Source organism: Micrasema longulum, unplaced genomic scaffold (assembly GCF_059751315.1).
Source record: "Micrasema longulum isolate JH-2025_06_02 unplaced genomic scaffold, ASM5975131v1 h1tg001734l, whole genome shotgun sequence".
NCBI classification, from domain to species: Eukaryota; Metazoa; Arthropoda; class Insecta; order Trichoptera; family Brachycentridae; genus Micrasema; species Micrasema longulum.
The window spans coordinates 264,387-285,156 of NW_028278912.1; the positions used below are offsets into that span (position 1 = coordinate 264,387).

A 20,770-nucleotide genomic window follows, 5' to 3' on the forward strand; every position below is an offset into this window, starting at 1 on the left:
CACGGAAATATTTTTTGGGCATAAATAAAGTATTATTTACGATAATATCAAAATAATAATATTCTACCGTCCCGTGAGCGAGTCACGTGTGAAAAGTTGGCTCTCTGATAAATCTTTATCATATACTGCGTCAGCATATTTCGTACAAAGTGAATTTAGTGTTGTATAAATAGGCTAAATTATACAGTTCATCAACACCTACACGATACCGGTATCCGTGCTACAGCAATAGCAAAGTGCTTCATATAAGAAACAATCAGAAGAACTTTAAAAGTGAGTAACAATTTCCATACAGTCCACTAAATTCCAATTCCCTCTGTAATCAGTGTACTGAGCTGACCGAACATTCCTTTTTTTTAAAAATACAATTGAAACTTTTATTTAAAAGTAAAACCCTGCACCGTATGAATGAATATATTATAAGCAACATTATCTTGGATTTTACCCCCTAGGCGGCCTAGGCCACGGGGAATCAAGATTCATAGATACAGCAACAGAGATGGAAAATTATTTTGAGAAGTTATATATTAAAGTAAGAGCATTTGCAGGGCTTATGACTTTTATAGCTGGAAGTTAGTTTGTACACTGTGTAACATTTACCATTTTTCCTTATGTTTGTTTCATCAATTTTTTTATCTGTTGATTTTCTTGTCGATTTTGATTGGGTGTTTTGTGCCGCAATTCACCACTTGAATTGAGTCTCTTGGCCTTTTGTGTGGTGAAAAAGAGCCGAGTGTAGGTATTGATTAAGTGGAATTTCCCAAATGGGGACAGCCGTGCGACTTACCACTGAACTATTAGGGCGTGAGCCCGCAACGAAACGAAGCGTTATTCAAATGAACAAAACATGCATGAAATGTTCGTTTTGCATAATATTTAATGGTACGTATTCCGAGTATCAAAGAGAATGTTCAGGAAACATAAGTAAAGTGCGCCTTCAACTCCGAATGGCGGCACAAGAACGAGTACTAAAGTACGCAAAATTTTACACGAAAAATACAATGCAATAATATATAACATATTTACTAAAAATAAACGTTCATTACGATAATTCAAAAGCATGTGTAGTTTTTATAGTAGCTACAATATTTTTAAGTATATTCAAGCAATTTAAGAAAACATCGAAAACACACTAAAAAATAAAATGACGAACGAAAATTTATGTCGGAGGTCAAACCTACTAAAATGCTTACCAAACATGGATTATTTTTTGCCTGAGTTAGATAATAAAAGCCCACTGTAAGTTCAGTGAAATAACTGCTATTTTAATGGTAAAGTAAACTCATTCCATTTATTTTTTTTTTTTGTTTCCATTTGGTACATTTTTTATTACATAATATATGACTTTATTTATGAAAACAAAAAATCTCACTTAGGAATCGCCTGTGCGTGGGTATAATAAATCTAAATACCTATAGGGCCTTACTCATAAACTATGGCCCTATGAAATCTATGGTGTAGATGCATATTGCACATATAAAATAGAAATTGAAAGCTATATTCGTTATTATAAGTTATTTTTAAATACGAGTAAGTGGAAAATAAGAAAAGAAAAAAAACAGATGTAGAGCAAAAAATTATTAAATTGAATTAAGAAAAACTACGAAAGCAAATAAAAAGTTTATCTGGAAAAGAGAACATTGACATTTATATTTATGAGCCAGTTTATAAAATTTATTATATTTGAGGAGCAACAGATCAAAGTGTATGAACTCCATATATCGAAATAATTTGGTTTTAAGCGAACACTGAATAAACCGTATTTTAATACATTTTCTTGAAATATCAAAATTTGCCTATTGGAATCCAACGATGTTTAATCCAATCTTAAAGACACTTTAAAACATACTTAATTTCATATTTCAGTTTATATCTCAAAAGTGATATGCACGGATTTAATACACATAGATCTGTTGTTCATAATTTCTGTAATCAGTATAATCCAAAAACCATTTATTTCTGTATATTTATATACAAAACATTCATGTTAATAAAAAAAAAAACAGGTGAAAAGCTTTTAGAGTTAAAACCTAGAATACAAAAGTTGGATCATTTTGTCAGTTGGTTCACTTCACCTACAATGGACTCATATTTATTTATTTATAAAAAAAACACTATACATACATTAATCGATTACAGAGACAGTTTATAGTGACACAACCAGGAATGACCCATGCTTGTGAACCTGGCCCGACTCGCTAGGAAATCCGTGTTAAGTCGGGGTACTAGCAATTCATTCCTAAACATATTCGCTAATACATACACACACACTTATAGATATACATATTATAATTTATACATAAATATTAAGTTATATATATATATATATATATATATATATATATATATCAAACTACGTATATTATATGACTTTTTATTTTAATTTCTTTTACATAATACATTTACATCATTCATCATATAATTGTGTAAATTGGCGCAAAGTACTTTTTAAGATATTTTTACTGCCATGTATACGGGCCCTCTTTGTATATATGATTGATTTCGCCAATGCTAGAAAGTAGCTTTTTCATCGTCATAATATTCTTTCCGCACCTAATGGTGCATAGGGCACTGCATTGGTACACCAATTGCAGCGTATCTTGATCATTTTGTTGCATGAAGGTAAGATGATCAGTCTTACGCTTCAGGTACCAGTCCAGGGACTATGAAATAATTTAGTGTGAAAACACCCTATTATTTCAATATTTCATATCAACTATGTCGGGAATCGAACCCGAGACCTCTTGCATGATAGGCAAACGCTCTGACTATTACACCACGAGGCCATAGTGGCTTTTTACCTGTGTACTAAAACATTCAGGGTTTGATTTAAAAATAAGACAAAGTTCCATTAAATAAATACCCCTCACTGTTAATAAATTAAAACTTATAAAAGTTGGCCAACACGTCACGTTGCCAGGGCCCCGATTACAATGGGAAGTTAACTGAGTTATCTTCGACTGTTTATAAAGAAAAACCGATATTTGTGTACAAAAATGAGTATGTTTGCATGAACATTAAAAGTATCTTCGTCGGTAACCTATAATTGAACATGTTTAGAACAAAAAAATCTACGCATATTATTCAGAAAACCTAATTTTACTTTGAAGATAAAATTGAAGGTAAATGTTAACTTCTCATTGTTATCTGGGCCCAGGTTCTCAGCATTTACCATTTTCCTAAAATATCTTTAATGCTTCAAATATTTATAATAATTACTTAATTTTTCGGAGCAATTAATTTCCATATTTAAAAATAATTCAGTAGTGTCAACTGCAAAAAAAGTATTGATATTTGAAACACTTATCTGTTATTAAATTTCCCAATAATTGAGTTTATGAAGTAAGATACATTTTTACTTAAAGCTGCCGAAATAACAGACACACCATCACTCGGCGTCACAAAAGTCTGTAGAAAGCGTTTTTCTTTAACATTACAATATATCATATATTTCTAAAAGAATCTTCATAATATGATAAAATACCATGTCAAATAAAACACAATAAAATTCGTAATAAGATTCGCGAATTTCCCTTTAGCAAGCTTTGTAAGGTTAAGCACACGTGGCGTGATAGGTAACAAGGCTGACTGTCACCTGGGATTGTAATAAAGAGATGGGTTATTTAATAAGAATAATTACCGTTAAATACAGAGAGCGCCAGGTCCCTCCTGGGGTCGAGAAAGTTCTATTAAATTTACGGGAGTCGCAAACACAAAGGAAGGCAGGATTTCGTGTGAACCTTTATATAATGTTATTTATTTAAAACTTGAAAGATTATGAAAATAAAATAGTTAAATATGTTAAAGCAGTGTTTTTCACCCCGTGGGTCGCGGGTAAAAGACAAAAGTAAAAGATAAAAAACTGGCATTTCTCTGTCTGTCTGTCCCTCCCCCGGGACTTTTGCATTACTTGTGACTGCGATCCATGGATTACGGGCAGAAGTTGGCCTTGGTTGGTGGTCGCGGGGGGGGGGGGGGAGGTTTAAGTTTTTTTTCTACTCGTAAGGGGGCGCATATTCAGAAAGGTAAAAAAACACTGGGTTAGAGCACAGGAGCGAAATATTTAACGATTAGAAGGTCCGAAATTAGTCCCAAATATGCAAGTATTTTAAAAATAAAATTAATAGTAAAAAAATTGTTTGCTTATACAAATAAATGTCTAGAGAAAATTATACGAAAAATACAATTAAATTTACATAATCGTCGGCGTAAATTAAGGGTCGGGACACATCACCACGGCGCGGCGCCGTGAGCCTACACGGCGCACAGTGATTCAGAATACGATATTACGAGCTACTAAGGGTAAAAAACCCAAGAACATGGAAATGGAAAATTGTTAGTGATTAGGGAAGCGTATTAGTCATCGAGCTCCCACAGTCAATTTTAAATCAATTAGTTGAAATTTTGACCGTTAATTACCAAATTAATCCCACGCGATAACAAAATCGGTTAATTTGCATCGTTTCGCCGCTAACCGCCACACTTCTTTACACTGCTTCTTTGAGTGCATTTGTGTTATATTCATCCTTATTTTTAGTTCATCATGGCTTTTACTTCTACAGGTAAGATATTTATATTTTTTTTGACAAAAGTTATTTATTTAACTGAAAAAAAAAAACTCAGCGTCAAAAAATCATCACACATTTTGTAAAAGTTATCAAGTTTCATAAAGTAGAACTTTTTCCCAGCACTTTTCAGCACATGCATATTTTTTTTTGTTCTTGCGTATTTATCTAGCTTTCAAATAAATCTAGTCTTAGTCCTCGTATTGCCTCCTTTTGGGAGTAAGATTTTTTGTCCCCGGGTGTCGCACGAGAAATAACACACCTTCATATTTTCGATGTCTTATGTCGTGACAATATTGTCAACCAAGCGAAGTAGGGAGCTTCCATTGCCTCTATGATAAATTACACTACGTCTAAGATGCCAGGGCTTACATTAAGAAAAAATTTAAAGTGTTTGCTGCGGTTCTGACCAGAAAATGGAAGGTAGCTAAAAAAAGGATCAATTCTATGCACAGTTGGCTACAAGAAGACCTCTGGTCAGCGTTTTTTTTCAGTTAAATAAATAACGTTTGTCAAAAAATAAATAAATATCTTACCTGTAGAAGTAGAATCCACGATGAACTCAAAATAAGGATGAACAAATGCACTCAAAGGAACAGCGTAAAGAAGTGTAACGGTTAGCGGCGAAACGATGCAAATGAACCGATTTTGTTATCGCATGGGATTGAGTACGTAATTAACGGTTAAAATTTCAACGAATCGACTTAAAATTTACTGTGGGTGCTCCATGACTAATACGCTTCCCCAATCACTTACAATTTTCCATTTCTATGTTACTGGGTTTTTTACCCTAAGTAGCTCGTAATATCGTATTCTGATTAACTGTGCGGCGCCGCGGCGTGGTGATGTTTCTCAAAATATTTGTATTATGGTTCATACTTAAACTTGCAGTTTTTGTCTAGATATGGACCGCTAAAGACACGCGCATCGTACACAAAGGGAGGAAAAGAAAAAAACACTTTTTTTTTGTTTTTTCCCCTGACGGGATTGATTATAAGATTAAACAGGAGGCCAGCACAAACAAACCGAGTAATATTCATACGAAACATGTATAGATAATCGAAAATATGCCATACGTTAATATGAAAGTCAACAGGCTAAAGGCAAAATTGTGATTTGTTACACAATGTGTAAAGCGATCATTTAACCCAGCCCATGATAAAGTATAAGTTCTGTAAATGCCGAGGCTTTCATATTCTCAACAGCTTCATATCCGTTGGAAAAATAATTTATATTTAAAAAAAAACCCAAATTATGCAATATGCAATAATTACAGTATTAACAAAAAAATGAATACATTTTTTTCCACATTCTGTACCGTTTCTTGAAAAAAATGCACTTGGTCCCTTACAGCATTTCAAAATTTCATCAACGATATGCATAAAGAAATTGAACAAAAAATAGCCTTAATTCATATATTTTAATGCATTTAAATTTGAAAATATGTTCTGCGTAATAATGTTGTTCACGTTATATCAGTGCTTGTTATGTTATACATACTAATTATAGTAGAACTGCGTGTTTATAGACGTTTTATAACAATATTTTTTAATAAATATATTTCTTGGGTTGTTTACGTTTCTTAGAATCTATTTCCGAAGTACGTTTATAACGTCATGAGAAGTACAGTAATTTAAAAACCATTTTCGGTCATTAAAAAAATTAAAACAGGCATACACAACATGGAACCGCACGAAAGTACTTAGTAGATAACTAAAAATTACACGCAAAACAACAGTAAGGTATCACATCCTATAAACGACATATTTTTTAGTTAGGTTTATTAGAAGAGCTACCTTCATGATGAATATTACTTTGGACATTTATATTTCTAATGATTCTGAGGGAGTATTTCAATAAAAAGTTCTTTTGCTCTTTTAATATTTAAAAATATTTTTTTACAGGCAAGTTTGGGTTTATAATATTCATACCTATTTATTTATTTATTTGATGGACTTATGCAGTCCATTCTAACAATGGTGTATACAATTTCTTATAATAAATACAGGAACTAATAAAATAAAATACAACTAAATAAAATTAAAACTAGGACAAACAAAATTAAAATTACTACCTCAAGACAATATCCGGTCTATCTTAGTGATTTTTTAAATCTATAAAGAGTTATACATAAAAAGTCCGGACCTTGTCTCGAATTTACAATACGACACAATCGGTACATTGGTGCATGCAAGCCATAGTTTGTGCTGTGTTGATCGAAGAACAGCACATTAATATTTCGCAACCGGCGGATTAAACATAAATATGGAGTCAATGTTATTTCTACGATTTTGTAGACTTGAGATTTTTAATATTGACTCCATTTCTCCGTAAGTGTAGTCTCCCCTCTCGAGGCCAATCATCCATGCTACTTTTCTTAGCAAACGATGTTGCACCGATTCGATCTGATTTATCCGGCCTACATAGAAGGGAGACCAGATCACGGATGCATATTCTAAAAGAGGACGAACAAGTGAGCAATATAGTGTTTTAACCGTTAACATATTATTTAAGTATATACCTTGTGTATTTTCCTTTATATTTTTGTTATATTATGTACGAATTCAAATGTAACATTCTAAAATGTACATAAACACAAATAAAATAAATATTACTACATTATAATACAAATATGCGATTTAAGATATAAACAATTACCTTATTAAGTAAAGGCTGGAAGCTTTTTAGATGTAATCCTATGGAAACCAAATTATAACAAATTACAAGGTAATGGGACATAATATCAGAAGAGATTGGCACTTAAAAAAATAGGTGTTTAAAAAAAATTCTCTAAGTGTCAATATATTTAGTCGCAACATTTCCCACATATTAAACCAAACGTTAAAAACCCGTCTAGGTCTTTAAAAAAACACAACAGTTACAAACATTTTTATTGAACTGAAATATTAATTTATTAGTCGCGTACGTACATGCAAGCATCATCTGATTTGTTTAAGTGAAATATTGAGGTTTTAAATACTTAAATATTTACAGTAATGTCGAGGTTGAGCCGTAAACAGGTAAATAAATGAGATGAATATTTTATTTGAAAAAGAAGTAGACCTTTTAAGGGATGGAAACTTTGTATACGAGAGGACTTGGTGAACCTTTTCAGGACTATTTACCATAAACCTTTTATTTCGATACCCTGTGTATTTGAATACAAGTTTCAAGAAAAAAGGGTGACGTTTTTACCTTGAAAGTTTTGTGGTTACAAAAGTGAAAAAATGAATTTATTTATTAAATAATATATTTAGCCCATATATTTTTTTTTTAAAGTTGGTTTCATATTGAAAATACACGAAAGTTATGTACTGAATTGTTGTCAAGTAATTTTTCAACAAAAGATCGAGTTTTTCTGCTGACATTTCAAAATAATAAAAATACGGCACGTATTTAGTTTTTTTTAAACTTTTATTTATAATTTTTACCAGTGACCGGGTCGAGTCGTGCCGGCATTGTCAGACCAATTAGAGACTGAAAAATTCTTATGTAAGAGAAAAAAAAATTATATACATTTTTCATATACTTACTATTCGCAAGCAGTTTTCGGAAAAAACTCATTTAGGGACATGCAGATAACAATATTTATTTACGGACGTATTTATATTTTAAACTTTAGTATTATTACAATATTTCAGTTTGTCCAAATGTTTGTAGACAAAAGACTTGATTTCACCCCCTCGGGAGTCATTAAGATCAACAAATTATAACGGGGGTGAAAAATACCTTAAAGAAGGGAATATTGAAGTCTAGGCATTTACGCGGCTTATGATCTGTCATTGGCTGGTTTAAGTGGACAATTTACACACTGTGTAACATTCGCCATTATGCCTATGTTTGAACATCCATATTTCTTCAATTCTTTCATTTGCTGATTTTAGTGAAGTTAAAGAGCTGAAAAAAGTAATAATAGAAGTATAATAGTACGGAATAATTGGATGGGGTGGTGCTTTTAAAACAAATATTTTACCGGTCGAAAAAATACAAAAATTAATTATACAAGTTATTTTTTAAAAAACCGTCTACTTTTCTCACTGTTCAATTATTTAAAATAAATTAAGGATTTAGATATAAAATTGTTATATAAAAATAATTGTTTGCTTCAAATACATAAAGACAAAATAAATAGTGGTGTTTCTAGGTCACAAAACGTAAGTACGCGACCTAGAACAGGTGGTAATATCTTAATTCCCAAATTAAAAACAATTACAGCACAACATCATTATACTTACACAGGAATATCTTTCTTTAATGAAATGAACAAAGATAATAAAAAGTACAGTCAGGAAAACAATATATTTAAGAGATAAGTCAAAAATTACATTTATAATTCTTCTTTATGTAGCACTGATTAAAAACACCGTTTATAATATTTTTGTAATTTATATATATTATCCTAAAAATATTAATAATTAAAAATAAAATGAACAAACTAATGTAAGACGTTCACAAGAATCGTTTATTTCTTTTACGTATTGGGAAACGTTAATGTTAATATATGTATTTAATTAATGTAAAAATTGTATTTAGTTGTAATATTGTATTTTTATTTGTTATTTAATTTTTTTTTTTTTTTTAATGCGAAAATTCTGATGACACTCTGCTATGGCTACCTATGCATTTTGGTCGGTCATTAGATGCGATGTATCCAGCATCCCTAACCTCTTTCGGCAACTGTTTAATTATTTAAATCACTTCTTTACATCTTTGAAATTCCCAATTCTTTACATTTTTAGTCCTTTATGGTAATTGTGTAGTCTCAGTTCGCGTTTTTGAGAGTCAGAGAGAAGCATTCATTTCATCTCGGAAGATAGCAATGAATTTCGTTATTACGCTAAATATTTCTGAACATATTTTTTTATTTTTTTATTTATTTAACTTTTTGTACATAATGTTATTTGTACGTTTGCGGGATTATTGCCAAATGGCAATTTCTTCCTACCAACCGATAAAATAAAAGGTTTATTTTTATAATTCAAGTTACAGAACATATTTAATAGAAAAAAAAAAGATTAAAATATATAAAAATAGAAATAAACGTATTTGTTTATAAATTACCTCAAATCAAAACTATTACTTAATGGGAAAAAGGAAAAAAGAGAAAAGAGGAAAAAGGAAAGGAGGGATTAAGCAAGAGAAAGGAGATGTTTCTTCAGACGTGATTTAAACAGAGATAATGTAGTAACATCTTTGATGGTGGATGGGAGATGATTCCACAGTCGAGCCGCATGGACACTATATGAGTTAGAGAAGAAAGAGGAATTGTGTATGGGTATTAAGAGAGTGCCTTGAGAATGAGAACAAAGAGGTAAACGATGAACTGATAAGCGTTGAAATTTACTGTTTAAATTGTTAGTCGAATACGAATATGTATTTTTGCATCCATATGCTTAAATAAACATGCACATATTGTTATTTTTATTTTCTAAAGGGACGTTGGTTTTGTATAACACGGGAAGAAACATTTTTTTAGTACAAAGATGGATGTGATTTTGAAGTAAAATCCTTTATATCTGCAGGAACGTACTCCTTTGTATGGAAATGCGATATCTTCAGTGGATGGAGTTTAAATGGGACGAGACTTGGTTTAAAAGCCTTACATTAAAGCGAATTACTTATCTATTTAAACACAACCCCCTACGAGGTAGAAAATAAATCACGGTATTCGCTTCGTGAATTATAAAGTAAGAGAGTTTCTTTCCGAGCCAATTTGTACGTTTAAGGAATTAAATGCCATTTCTGTATTAAACTGCGCGAAATACGAAAAAATCTTTTTATTTTATAAAAAATAATTTATCAATTAAATACAAAGTTTCAAGCTAAGGTAATAAATAAGATTATGAACTATTAATGAAATAAATATTTTTGGTATGTTCTTATGTAGAGAACGCTGGAGTCCACTACAGAGGAGTTATCAAGATTAAAATTTATATATCGTGGGCATACAAGAGAAATTGACCAAGTGACAAAATCAATAATGTTGAAGCCATTTTAATGTTTTTCTAGAGTTCAATTGCTTCTCAAAGATCAGATTTATCAAGTAGGTGGTTGGTAATTTTACATTATATGTACGGTACTTTCAACTTTAATGTAAAGTATAAACATATTTAAAAAAACATTATCACTTTTATGTAAAAAAAATAAATTGAAAAACTTAGCCAATTTTACATGTAAAATTTGTCAGATAATCATTTTTGTTTCGTTCATTGAGGGAGGTATATTTTATTTTATATTTATAAATTATGTTTTTGGGATTATTTATTTGTATAATCCATTTTTTTTATTTATGAAGGTTAAATAAACAGAGAAATACAAAATAAATGAAAAAGAAAAAAATAATTAAGAAGTGTTGCGTAATAAATAATCTAAATAATAATTTTTATTAATAAACTTTTTATAAAAAAAAACGTATCTGTCAAATACAAAACGTATACTAACTTACTAACTACTGACTACTAACTCTAACTTACTCTTCACTGGTGACATCACCTACAAGTAAAGTTGACTAACTGTTACTTGGTCAATTCTTTGGATCTTAAATTTACTAATAAAAGTGACGATCAGGTTAGCGAAGTTAGTCGTAAACTTTATAGCAGTTTGCACTCACTTAAAAGATTACAGAATCTCTTGCCAATTAATGTTAAGCAAACATTAGTCCAGAGCTTACTTCTTCCACTCCTTGACTACGCGGATGTATGTTATCCAGATGCTAACTCTGAATTGCTTGATAAGTTAGAACGACTGCAGAATATTTGTATTCGTTATATCTTTAATCTTCGCAAATTTGACCACATAACCGAGTATCGCACGCAACTACACTGGCTCAGTATCAGGCATAGAAGAAACATTCACATTCTATCACTTCTTCACAATATTTTAAATAATCCCACTTCGCCTGTTTATCTGAGAGAGCTCATCCAACCTCTTTCACAACACGGACTATCTCTTCGTTCTAGTAACGAGAGAACCCTTTTAATACCCTGTCATCACTCTAATTTTTTTGCCTCCTCTTTCACAGTAGTAGCCGCTCGATTGTGGAAAAATCTACCCACTAATGTTAGAGACGCCCCTTCTTTATTTACATTTAAGTCAAGATTGAAATGTCACTATCTAAATATTTAAATTGTTCCTTTATCCTTCTTCTTTCCTTCCCATCCCCTCTCCTCTCTTCATAGTATAGTGTTATTTTTTTTTTTATATTTATATTTATTTTTGTTAATCTTTGCTTTTAATTTTTGTATAAAATTGTAAGATTCAATGTGTCCATGTATTTATAATTTTCTCAAACTGAACGGTTTGGGTAGGTAGGAAGAAATTGCCTTAAGGCAATATGCCCGCCCTTATATGTATATTTATTGTATATGTATATAAAGTGTCAAAATAAATAAACTGTGTGTTGTCAGTTTTACTGGTCGAAAATCTGTGAGCTTCTATAAAATTGTCACATATTTTACAAATTAAATTCTTTTTAGAGTGTCGACTTGGCATTTTTACTAGTCAAGCATTATGTTAATACGATGTCAAAAAGTCAACAAGCTCAAATTCGACATTTTTGCAAATGGTCACTTTTAATTGTATAACCACGATATATAAAGTAAGCTAATCGATTTCAGAACACAACTGTGCAGGTCAATGTATTGATTTAAGCTTAATTACAATATATGAATCAATTTATTATTTTTTATATGATGTATTATATTTTTAACGTGTATCGTTGTCATCTCGTGGTGTAGTGGTTAGCGCGTTTGCCTACGATGCAAGAGGTCTCAGGTTCGATTCTCGACATGGTTGATATGAAATATTTATTTAAAAAGGACGTTTTCATACTAGAATATTTCATAGTCCCCGGACTGGTACCTGAAGCGTAAGACTGATCATCTTACCTTCATGTAACAAAAATATTTAAATGCACTGCGATTGGTGTACCAATGCAATGCCCTATGCACAATTAGGTGCGGAAAGGGAATGATGATGATGATGATACATATCATCTTAGACCCTTTCTAAAATGTTTTTTTTTTAAAAACATATTTTTAAAAATATTTCGATATTATTTTCTTCTTATAGCGTATTTTTTGTAACGTCGAGTTTACATTTTTTTATTATTTGCATAACAGCACGCTTTTTGGCTCTTATTTATTTATTTACTATTTAAAAATTTCATATACGTATACAGTTATGTATAAATATGATGGAAAATTGATAAACTAGAGGGGTAAGGGATTAGTCTGCCAATTAAGAGCTGAAAAGATTATTACCCCACACAAAAAAATTCTAATCTTGGAACAAATGATCGATTGTTAAGGCTGTAGTCTGGTAAAACGAACGCAAAATTAGGAAATCATACGATTTTGCCATTTTAAAATAAATGTTTTTTTTCAATCGCGCAATAATCAAAAAATAATAATAACATGAATTAGATAAAAACAATATTTTTTAAAGGTGTTTTTGTTAAAAATATAGTTTTATGTAGCTAAAACATCATTACGATTAGACCGGCAGATCACACCATTTCATATTTAGACTAAACTTAGGTATCTGGGATCTCAATAAAGACTAAGTATTGAACTAAAATTTGTGGTAATAATTTAAAGATAATAAGTTGAACATGAAAGTGGCCGAAGCCAAATTTTATTTTTTTGATTTTGAAAAGAAATATAAGCATTTTAAATCACATATATTTTTGTGACATTTTAAAAGTCATTATATTTTAGTTACATAAAACTTTTAAGTGTATATTTTAACAGAAATATCTTTCTAATTTAGGTTCATTTATTTTTTTATTATTGCAAGATTAAAAAAAAAATCGTTTTTAAATGGCAAAATCGTATGATTTCCTAATTTTGCGTTCGTTTTACCAGACTACAGCCTTAAATAAACTAATCTAGACACAAGTTCGGGATCACATTTTTATAAATTTTTCAACCGCATATCCAGCAAATCTTTTCCGAAAGAAAGAAAGCCGGCACGTTGTGTTGCCTATCCTGATTCTTTTGACAGGTGCGGAAACATTTCAACTGTGCGAGACAAATAACTGGCTAACTAACGCACAGCATCTACCCGATAAATTAAATTCGTTACAATATATATTATAAACAACCATTTGCTTTTTTTAAATATTTTATTTTTATAAATTTTGTTCGTTCTAAAAAAATATTTTAATCTGCCAATATGTCTTCTTGCTCATACTGATCATCGTGGTTTCGGATGTGACAGGGTTTAATAAACAACCTGTAAACGGCCTTAGCCAATTTCAACAGTTACATGAAGAAACATTCATACAAGAAACAAAAATATAAAACTATGTAGCAAAGACAAACAAAGGCAATGCAAATGGTATACAATATATTATCAAACACGATGAACATATCGAGATTATACTGACAGAATGCATTAAGTCAACAGTCTTCATATATTTCAAATATTTTTTAATATAGATGCAAGATGTTGATTTTAATTCATTTTGTGCTATGCCTAGAATAAAGGTTACCCTTTAAAAGCTTTTTAAAAAATGTGGGAGAAAGAATGCGTTGAAATAATAGAAAAGTTTTAAATGCGATTATCTCGGAACTTGTTTTAATGACTATGCATTCTGTCAGTAAAGCCTCGTTATAAGACTTTGAGCTAAACCATGCCAATTCATCTTCATTCCACACCGTTTAAGTGGCGAAGAGATCTACGAAAAGCCGGAAGATCTATCCCAAAGAATTCCAAGTTATGTGACGAGTTAACTAATCTACTCATTCTGGACATTGGGGCATAAAAACAAATTTTGCTCTTGGAAGATTTGATAAATAGCAGATGTTGACTTCGGGCGACATGGGTGGGAACGAGAAAATAAATCGATTGCAACAGAGATGAGACATCACTTATAGCATTCAGTATTTTGAAAATACATATAAGGTCCATCTCAAATGATAAAATGTGATAAAATAAATCCTTAAAAATAAACATCAAATATTTCGTAGTTTATCTTTTACCAAAGCTTTCATAGGTATCTGAAAGCAGTCCCTGAATGACTATTATACAATTATGGTTAGGAATCATTGATCCAATTTACGAATTAAATTATTGGCCTGGACGTGACGATAAGCGCTATAATAAATGACCATTAGCGAGATCAAATACTGACCCGAGGAACGGAAGGCGCCATCTCCAGATTCACAATTCTGCGCCCGTTGTGCGAGGTGCGAGGTCAGAAAGCGTGCGATTCAAATTATTCAAAACAGCATCACTGGCTTGCATCATCATAATGTTACCATATAAAAAATGTCAAGAACACAATTTCAACCCTTTATAGGACACTTATTTGATTTACGTCTTGCGAATTTAATAAAATATGTTATTTATTAAGAAAATAAACCTATTGCATTTGAAAAGGCTGAGAGGAAAACTGATCTACCAGGGTACGTTATTACGATTAGAAATTAGATTTTATCTTATTTGAAAAGAGTAGTGGGGGTAACAGTTACCGTTTCACAAATAAAAGTGTTTTGTGTAACGGTTTCTAAATAACAGTTAAGAGAAGCGTGGGCAAATAATCTAGTATAGGCAACTGATGAAACAGTTATAGAAAGTAAAATTTACTTTTATTGTTGTATTTTATTTTAATTTACTTTATTTGTTACTTGTTATTGAAATCTAGTCAGGATATGTTAAACCATTTCTAAATTAACAGTTTAGAGCGCTGATGACAAAAACAGTGGATTTTAACGGATTTTTCTCGAACTACTCTGAGCTGTTATTTTTAGAAAAACAATAATATCCTGATATCAATTAAACTGTTAGTGTAGTATAACTTTCTAGTAACAGTTAAATATTTTTATGAAACTATTTTTTTTTGTATTTCGGAAAATAACTGTTTATTTTTTTTACAGCCTCTAATTACGAAACTCTTGTATGTGACATGAGATTTATTATTGTAACGAAATATTAGAAAATAAATACCTCAATTCCGGTGGTATATTTATGAACCACTTTGTTCTTGGTACCCTATAAAGGGTAAAAAAAAATCAGACTACTCGCAAGTGGCATGTTGAAGGATATCAGAGACAGCAAGGACTTTCACAAGCACAAAACGAGAAATGAAGACGATTTCAAGATTTTTAAAGTGAGACTGACGACTGACTGAAGTCCCGGGTTCGATTCCTGGCAGGGTGAACATGATATATTTATTTTAAGGGTTGATTAAACTGCAATATTTCATTGTTCTGGACTGGCGTCTAAAGCGTAACAAGCCAACCAAATGCAGGGAAACCGATTTTCGGATTGACTAATGCAGTGCCCTGTGCACCGCTGGGTGCGGAAAGTGAAATGATGATGACGATATTCACATGTTTTGCACCACAACAGGCCAGGAGGCTCAGTTATAGTAGCGAATACAGAACACTAAAGTTTGAGAAAAATCGCATTAAAATGTGTTCTCAGTGGGAATTTTTTTAATATTTTTTTTTTTAATTATTAAGGAAAAACAACAGTTGTTATATAAGAATACAAAATATAAAAAATAGTGCATACATCCAGTTAATTTTTTTCACAAATATAATGCGAGAACATGTTACACAGTAAAGAGAAAAATAATATATTATATAAGACATGAGAAAAAAAAGAGCTCGTTAGAAGGTTAAGGGATGAGGAAATGGAGTGGAGGAGTGGAGGGGATGAATTTTTATAATATAGTTGACCAATTCAAAATTTTGATATTATAATAAAATAAACATAATTAAAGGAACATAAACTTATTACACACTGACAAATGTTTCATTTTACAGTGTTTAAAAAAGTTTTTTTTTGAAGTCACAAAATTTTGTACTAAAAATATCTAAATGGGGACAAAGTAAATTAAATTTGGAGCAGCTACAATAAATAAACGAGTTTTGAACATAACAATTGGGACAATTGATTGAAATACGCTCTAAGAGATATGGACTATCGATATAATAGTTTAAAATTTATGTTTTATGTGGGAGTTGCTTATTTTTTGTTGCCTGGTTTATTATGTACAAGGCATATTAACTGCAAAAGATGTGTTCCTTCTAATTACTCTAATTGTATTGTGAGGATCTGGTAGGATAATCGGCTGTGGCCTTGTTAAGGAACTTCTCCGCATTTGCTTTTAGAAGAGGAAACCACAGAAAACTCATTCGGGAGAAGCCGGACTATTGACAGACATCAACAGACCTTCCGTCCCACTTTGAGAGTGTTTGGCATTTTGTGTCCTTTTTATATTTATTTCAACAATTATTTATTTATTTATTAACATACACGGCACGCAGTGCCTTTTACCTTAAAAAGATACATATTAAAATAATATAAACATTTCAATATAATGTGAAAAACTTAAATATAAAAGTATTATTTTACATAAATACTATACATATAACATAGCAGTTTTGTATAAAAAACATATTTAGATTTAAAAAATAATTAAACAATGTGTGCAAATAAAATTTTAAAAAGGAAAATAATTAGTGTATATTTTTCTTTAAAAGGTACAAAATATAAGTATATTAAATACAATAAAATCTTTTGTCTCAAAAAATAAATAAATTATAATGACAATTAAAGTAATTTAAAAAAAATAGGTATACACATAAATATGGTACACAATAGTACCCATACAAAAGTAAACATAGAAAGCACTATAATCTAAAAAATGTAAATTACCGTTCATCATCTTTGAAATGATTAAATAGAGTTAATTTATATAAGCTATACTTTAAGTGAAAAATATCAGCAACGTCGGAATAGTTATTGCCGAGAACATGGAGTCGATTCAGAATAGCATTATACGAGTATACGGTACGTGAATTGTTGCAACTAAACGGAGGTACTTGACGAGTCATTCGTGCAGGTACCTTGAAGTTAATGAGCGCTAATAGATTTGGGCAGTCCAAGTAAAGTTGACAATCTTAAATAAATTCCATAAATCTATAATTTTTCTTCTCTCAGTTAGTTTTAACAAGTTCAAAGTATTTAATAGGAAATCATAGTTAGTACATTCACATCTAATTCCGAGTTTAAAATTAACATATCTTTACTATTTTTACCATGTATGATATGACCGTACAAGTCCTTATGACGTATTACCGCGCGACCATACAAATGTAGGTTATTTGCTGCTAGCTGGCTAGGCCCGAGGAACCGGCGGTAACGAGCGATTAGAAATGTATGGTAAAATCGCTCGCTTTTAGGCCTTGAACATTTATTTGTCGCGCCCGGCACTATGGCCATGTGTGGCGTTTTTCATGCGTTTTCGTAAGTTTGAAATTTCGCGCCCGCTGTCGCTACCGCGCTAGGCCTACCCTGGCCACAGCCTTACTGTTACGATATCTTCTGGGCCCTTATCCAGACTTCTACATCGCGCCTCTAGCTGCATTGATAGTTAATTAATCTCAGCGGGAATCTAACTTGGAACCTTTTTTATGAACATATACGATAAACATCGTATTTTCGCTCATAATAATAAACTGCATGTATCTTATTTCCAGAGTTGTGCGTACTGCAGGATGTTCTACATAGTACGTATAAACCACAAATAGAATTTATCAGCTCGAGGGTGGGTGGTTTAAGATAAACGATGGCATTTACAATCTCCCACGCAACGGATATAAAAAAATATGAATTCGCTACTTGTACGCAAATGACAAAGTAGTCATTGAACTCTACTGAGTAACATTAAAACAATTATTTTTTTATCTCGCGAGTTCTAGTAGGGTATTTTTTAATTCTATATTTTTCTACGTATGTCACAAGTTTTTAGTAAATTGAAATAATTAACTTTATTGTTGCAATTGTGGTAATATGCAGGTGGTAATATGCAGGTGGTAATGGGACAGGTACGCCTTAGTAGACTAAGAGCCGGTTGAACCACAAAAAGTTTAGTCAAAAAATTGTTACGCTTTTGGCAAAATAGGCAACGCGTGTTATTTTATTTAACGTTTTCAAGCAGCATGCTACATATCGCGGGGAAATTATTAAAACCAGGTAACTTTAAAATCAGCATTTGTAAGTAAAAACGCATTTTCCCTCTTCCTCCATGAATGCTACAATAAGACAAGTCAAAACATCATAATACATTATTTATTGGCTGTTACATTTTCACTTAATTGCCATACTTACTAGTTCTTTGCTCGGTGTATTATTATTGTGTTTTTTTTTATTATTTTTATTGTTAACTTTTAAAATCATTCTTATGTTGTTGAAATTCCACTTGTCAATGCGTTTTGAAGCTATAAGACTTTTTGTGATGTTAGCTATCATATTATATTTTGTAAATGTTATCAACTATCAAATATCCAAATTTAGTAAATGGGGTCTAGAATGTCAACCTTCCATGCGCTCATTAGCTGCAAGACTTGTTATTATCTTACTTCTATTATTATAAATTTGCTTTTTATTTCGTTTTTAAAATTTCACTTAAACTTTAAACTTCACTGTAAAAAAAAAAAAAATGTAAATAGGGGCTAGATTTCTTACTGTTCATGCGCTCTGTAGCTGCAAGACGTGCTGTTATCTAGCTCTTATATATCATATTGTTATATATCATAATTGGAGCCGAGGAACTAGAATCCCAACCGTCCATGCGCTCTGTAGCTGCAAGACGTGCTGGGATATTTGTTTATTGTACAGCGCCCTACAGGTGATTTTCACAAAAAATAGCGCTATATAAATTATCCAAACGAATACATATATACATGCAGATAATTAGTAGAATTCCATATTAAAATTTGACTTGGCCCAGATAGACGTTCAAATATGGGCAGAATGCTATATGTTACACAGCGTGTTAAGTGGCCACTTAAACCAGCCAATAACAGGTCATAAGCTCTGTCGATGCCTAGACTTCTATATTTTATTCTTTAAAATGGTTTTCATCTCGGTTGAAATATGTTTAATATTATTTTAAAGTGTTCTTATTTATTCATCTTATCGTAACTATACAAATTATATTTTCTAACTTGCCTCACTTGGTAATAAGCCTGCATAGAGGCAGGAACTGTACTTTTTTTGTTTGGTTAGTGGGTATTTGACACAATACATTATGAATTATATCCTTCATTAACTTTGTTTATTAAAATAATAATTTCATTATATATTTCTTATAATTGACATTCCTTTTTTCCTATTTTTAAATGAGCATTGTCCTGATTCACAAAATAATCACTAAAACACAATTAATTTCCCTGTTTCACTTTAAATGATTTAAAAAAGTCTAATATAATAATATGAAATGACTTACCTTATAAAACAATTTTTGAAAATCGATCGGCAAAATCCCTGAAACAAAAAATATATTTTTATCGTAAACAGTCAAAGGAAAGAAACATTATTTTACTAATTTAAACGTGTAAATGTGTGGCATTCTAACGCCATCAAAAGTTAACAAAAGTATGTTGTTATTAGTAAACAAAAATATGATCAAATTCTAATTATTTCTATATCTCGGTTGGGGTATCTGTCATTCGTTTCTGTTGTGATTTCGGTCTCAAATATTACATTACAGAAAAGCATTAAATAAAATAAAAATAAATATATTATTATTAAGGGCGTGTTAGTGATATTTAATACATAATATATTTTCAATTTAAAGGAGGTTAGAGTTAAATTTTTGATCTCGGGGTGCCTTATCATTTAGTCGTAAGCTGTCAATAAGTCATTCTGGCAGCTTTAGTGATCGATCATCATTATTTCCCTTTTTATTCTGATCAACCCTCGTTGCTCGTTCATATAAAAACGGATAATCCAAGATAACTTTGAAACTTTTGTGCTGAAAGAAATCTTTAATATCTTCGGAGAGGGATGAAAATGTACCGAATATTAAAAACGAAAAAAAACTCGCATATTGCTATGGAAAGAAAAACTATTGGTCTTTATAAATTGGTTATGTTTTTTATGATTATTTTAGTTTTTTATTGTTTATTATGTTAATGATAATTAGATTAATTAGATTATTTGCGTTTTTTATTGTTATTATTATGTTAACTTTGTTAAATAACTAATCTTAGGCATGTTTCACATTTTGTAAAATATTTCCCTCGGCACGGGACACCGCAGTGAGGGAACATTATTCTGTACAAAAAAAGAATACAAACAATGTAAAAGTATAAATAAATAAAAAATTATAAAAATTAAGTCTTCCTCATTATTTCCAATAAATAATATTATAGAATTACACCTAATATATATTAGTAATACTTGTT

At 30.9% G+C, this 20,770-nt stretch overlaps 1 protein-coding gene across 9 annotated transcripts in view; it reads right to left on the reverse strand.

Annotated features, from left to right (window-relative positions):
* EndoA (SH3 domain containing GRB2 like, endophilin-A) overlaps positions 1-19,850 on the reverse strand; it is a 151,143-nt gene extending 131,293 nt beyond the window's left edge. For all 9 annotated transcript variants that reach the window (XM_088237521.1, XM_088237524.1, XM_088237518.1 and 6 more), the window contains exon 1: positions 19,810-19,850. The gene's annotated coding sequence lies outside the window, so the exon portion shown is untranslated. The remainder of the gene's footprint in view (positions 1-19,809) is intronic.
* Between the last annotated feature and the right edge of the window lie 920 nt (positions 19,851-20,770).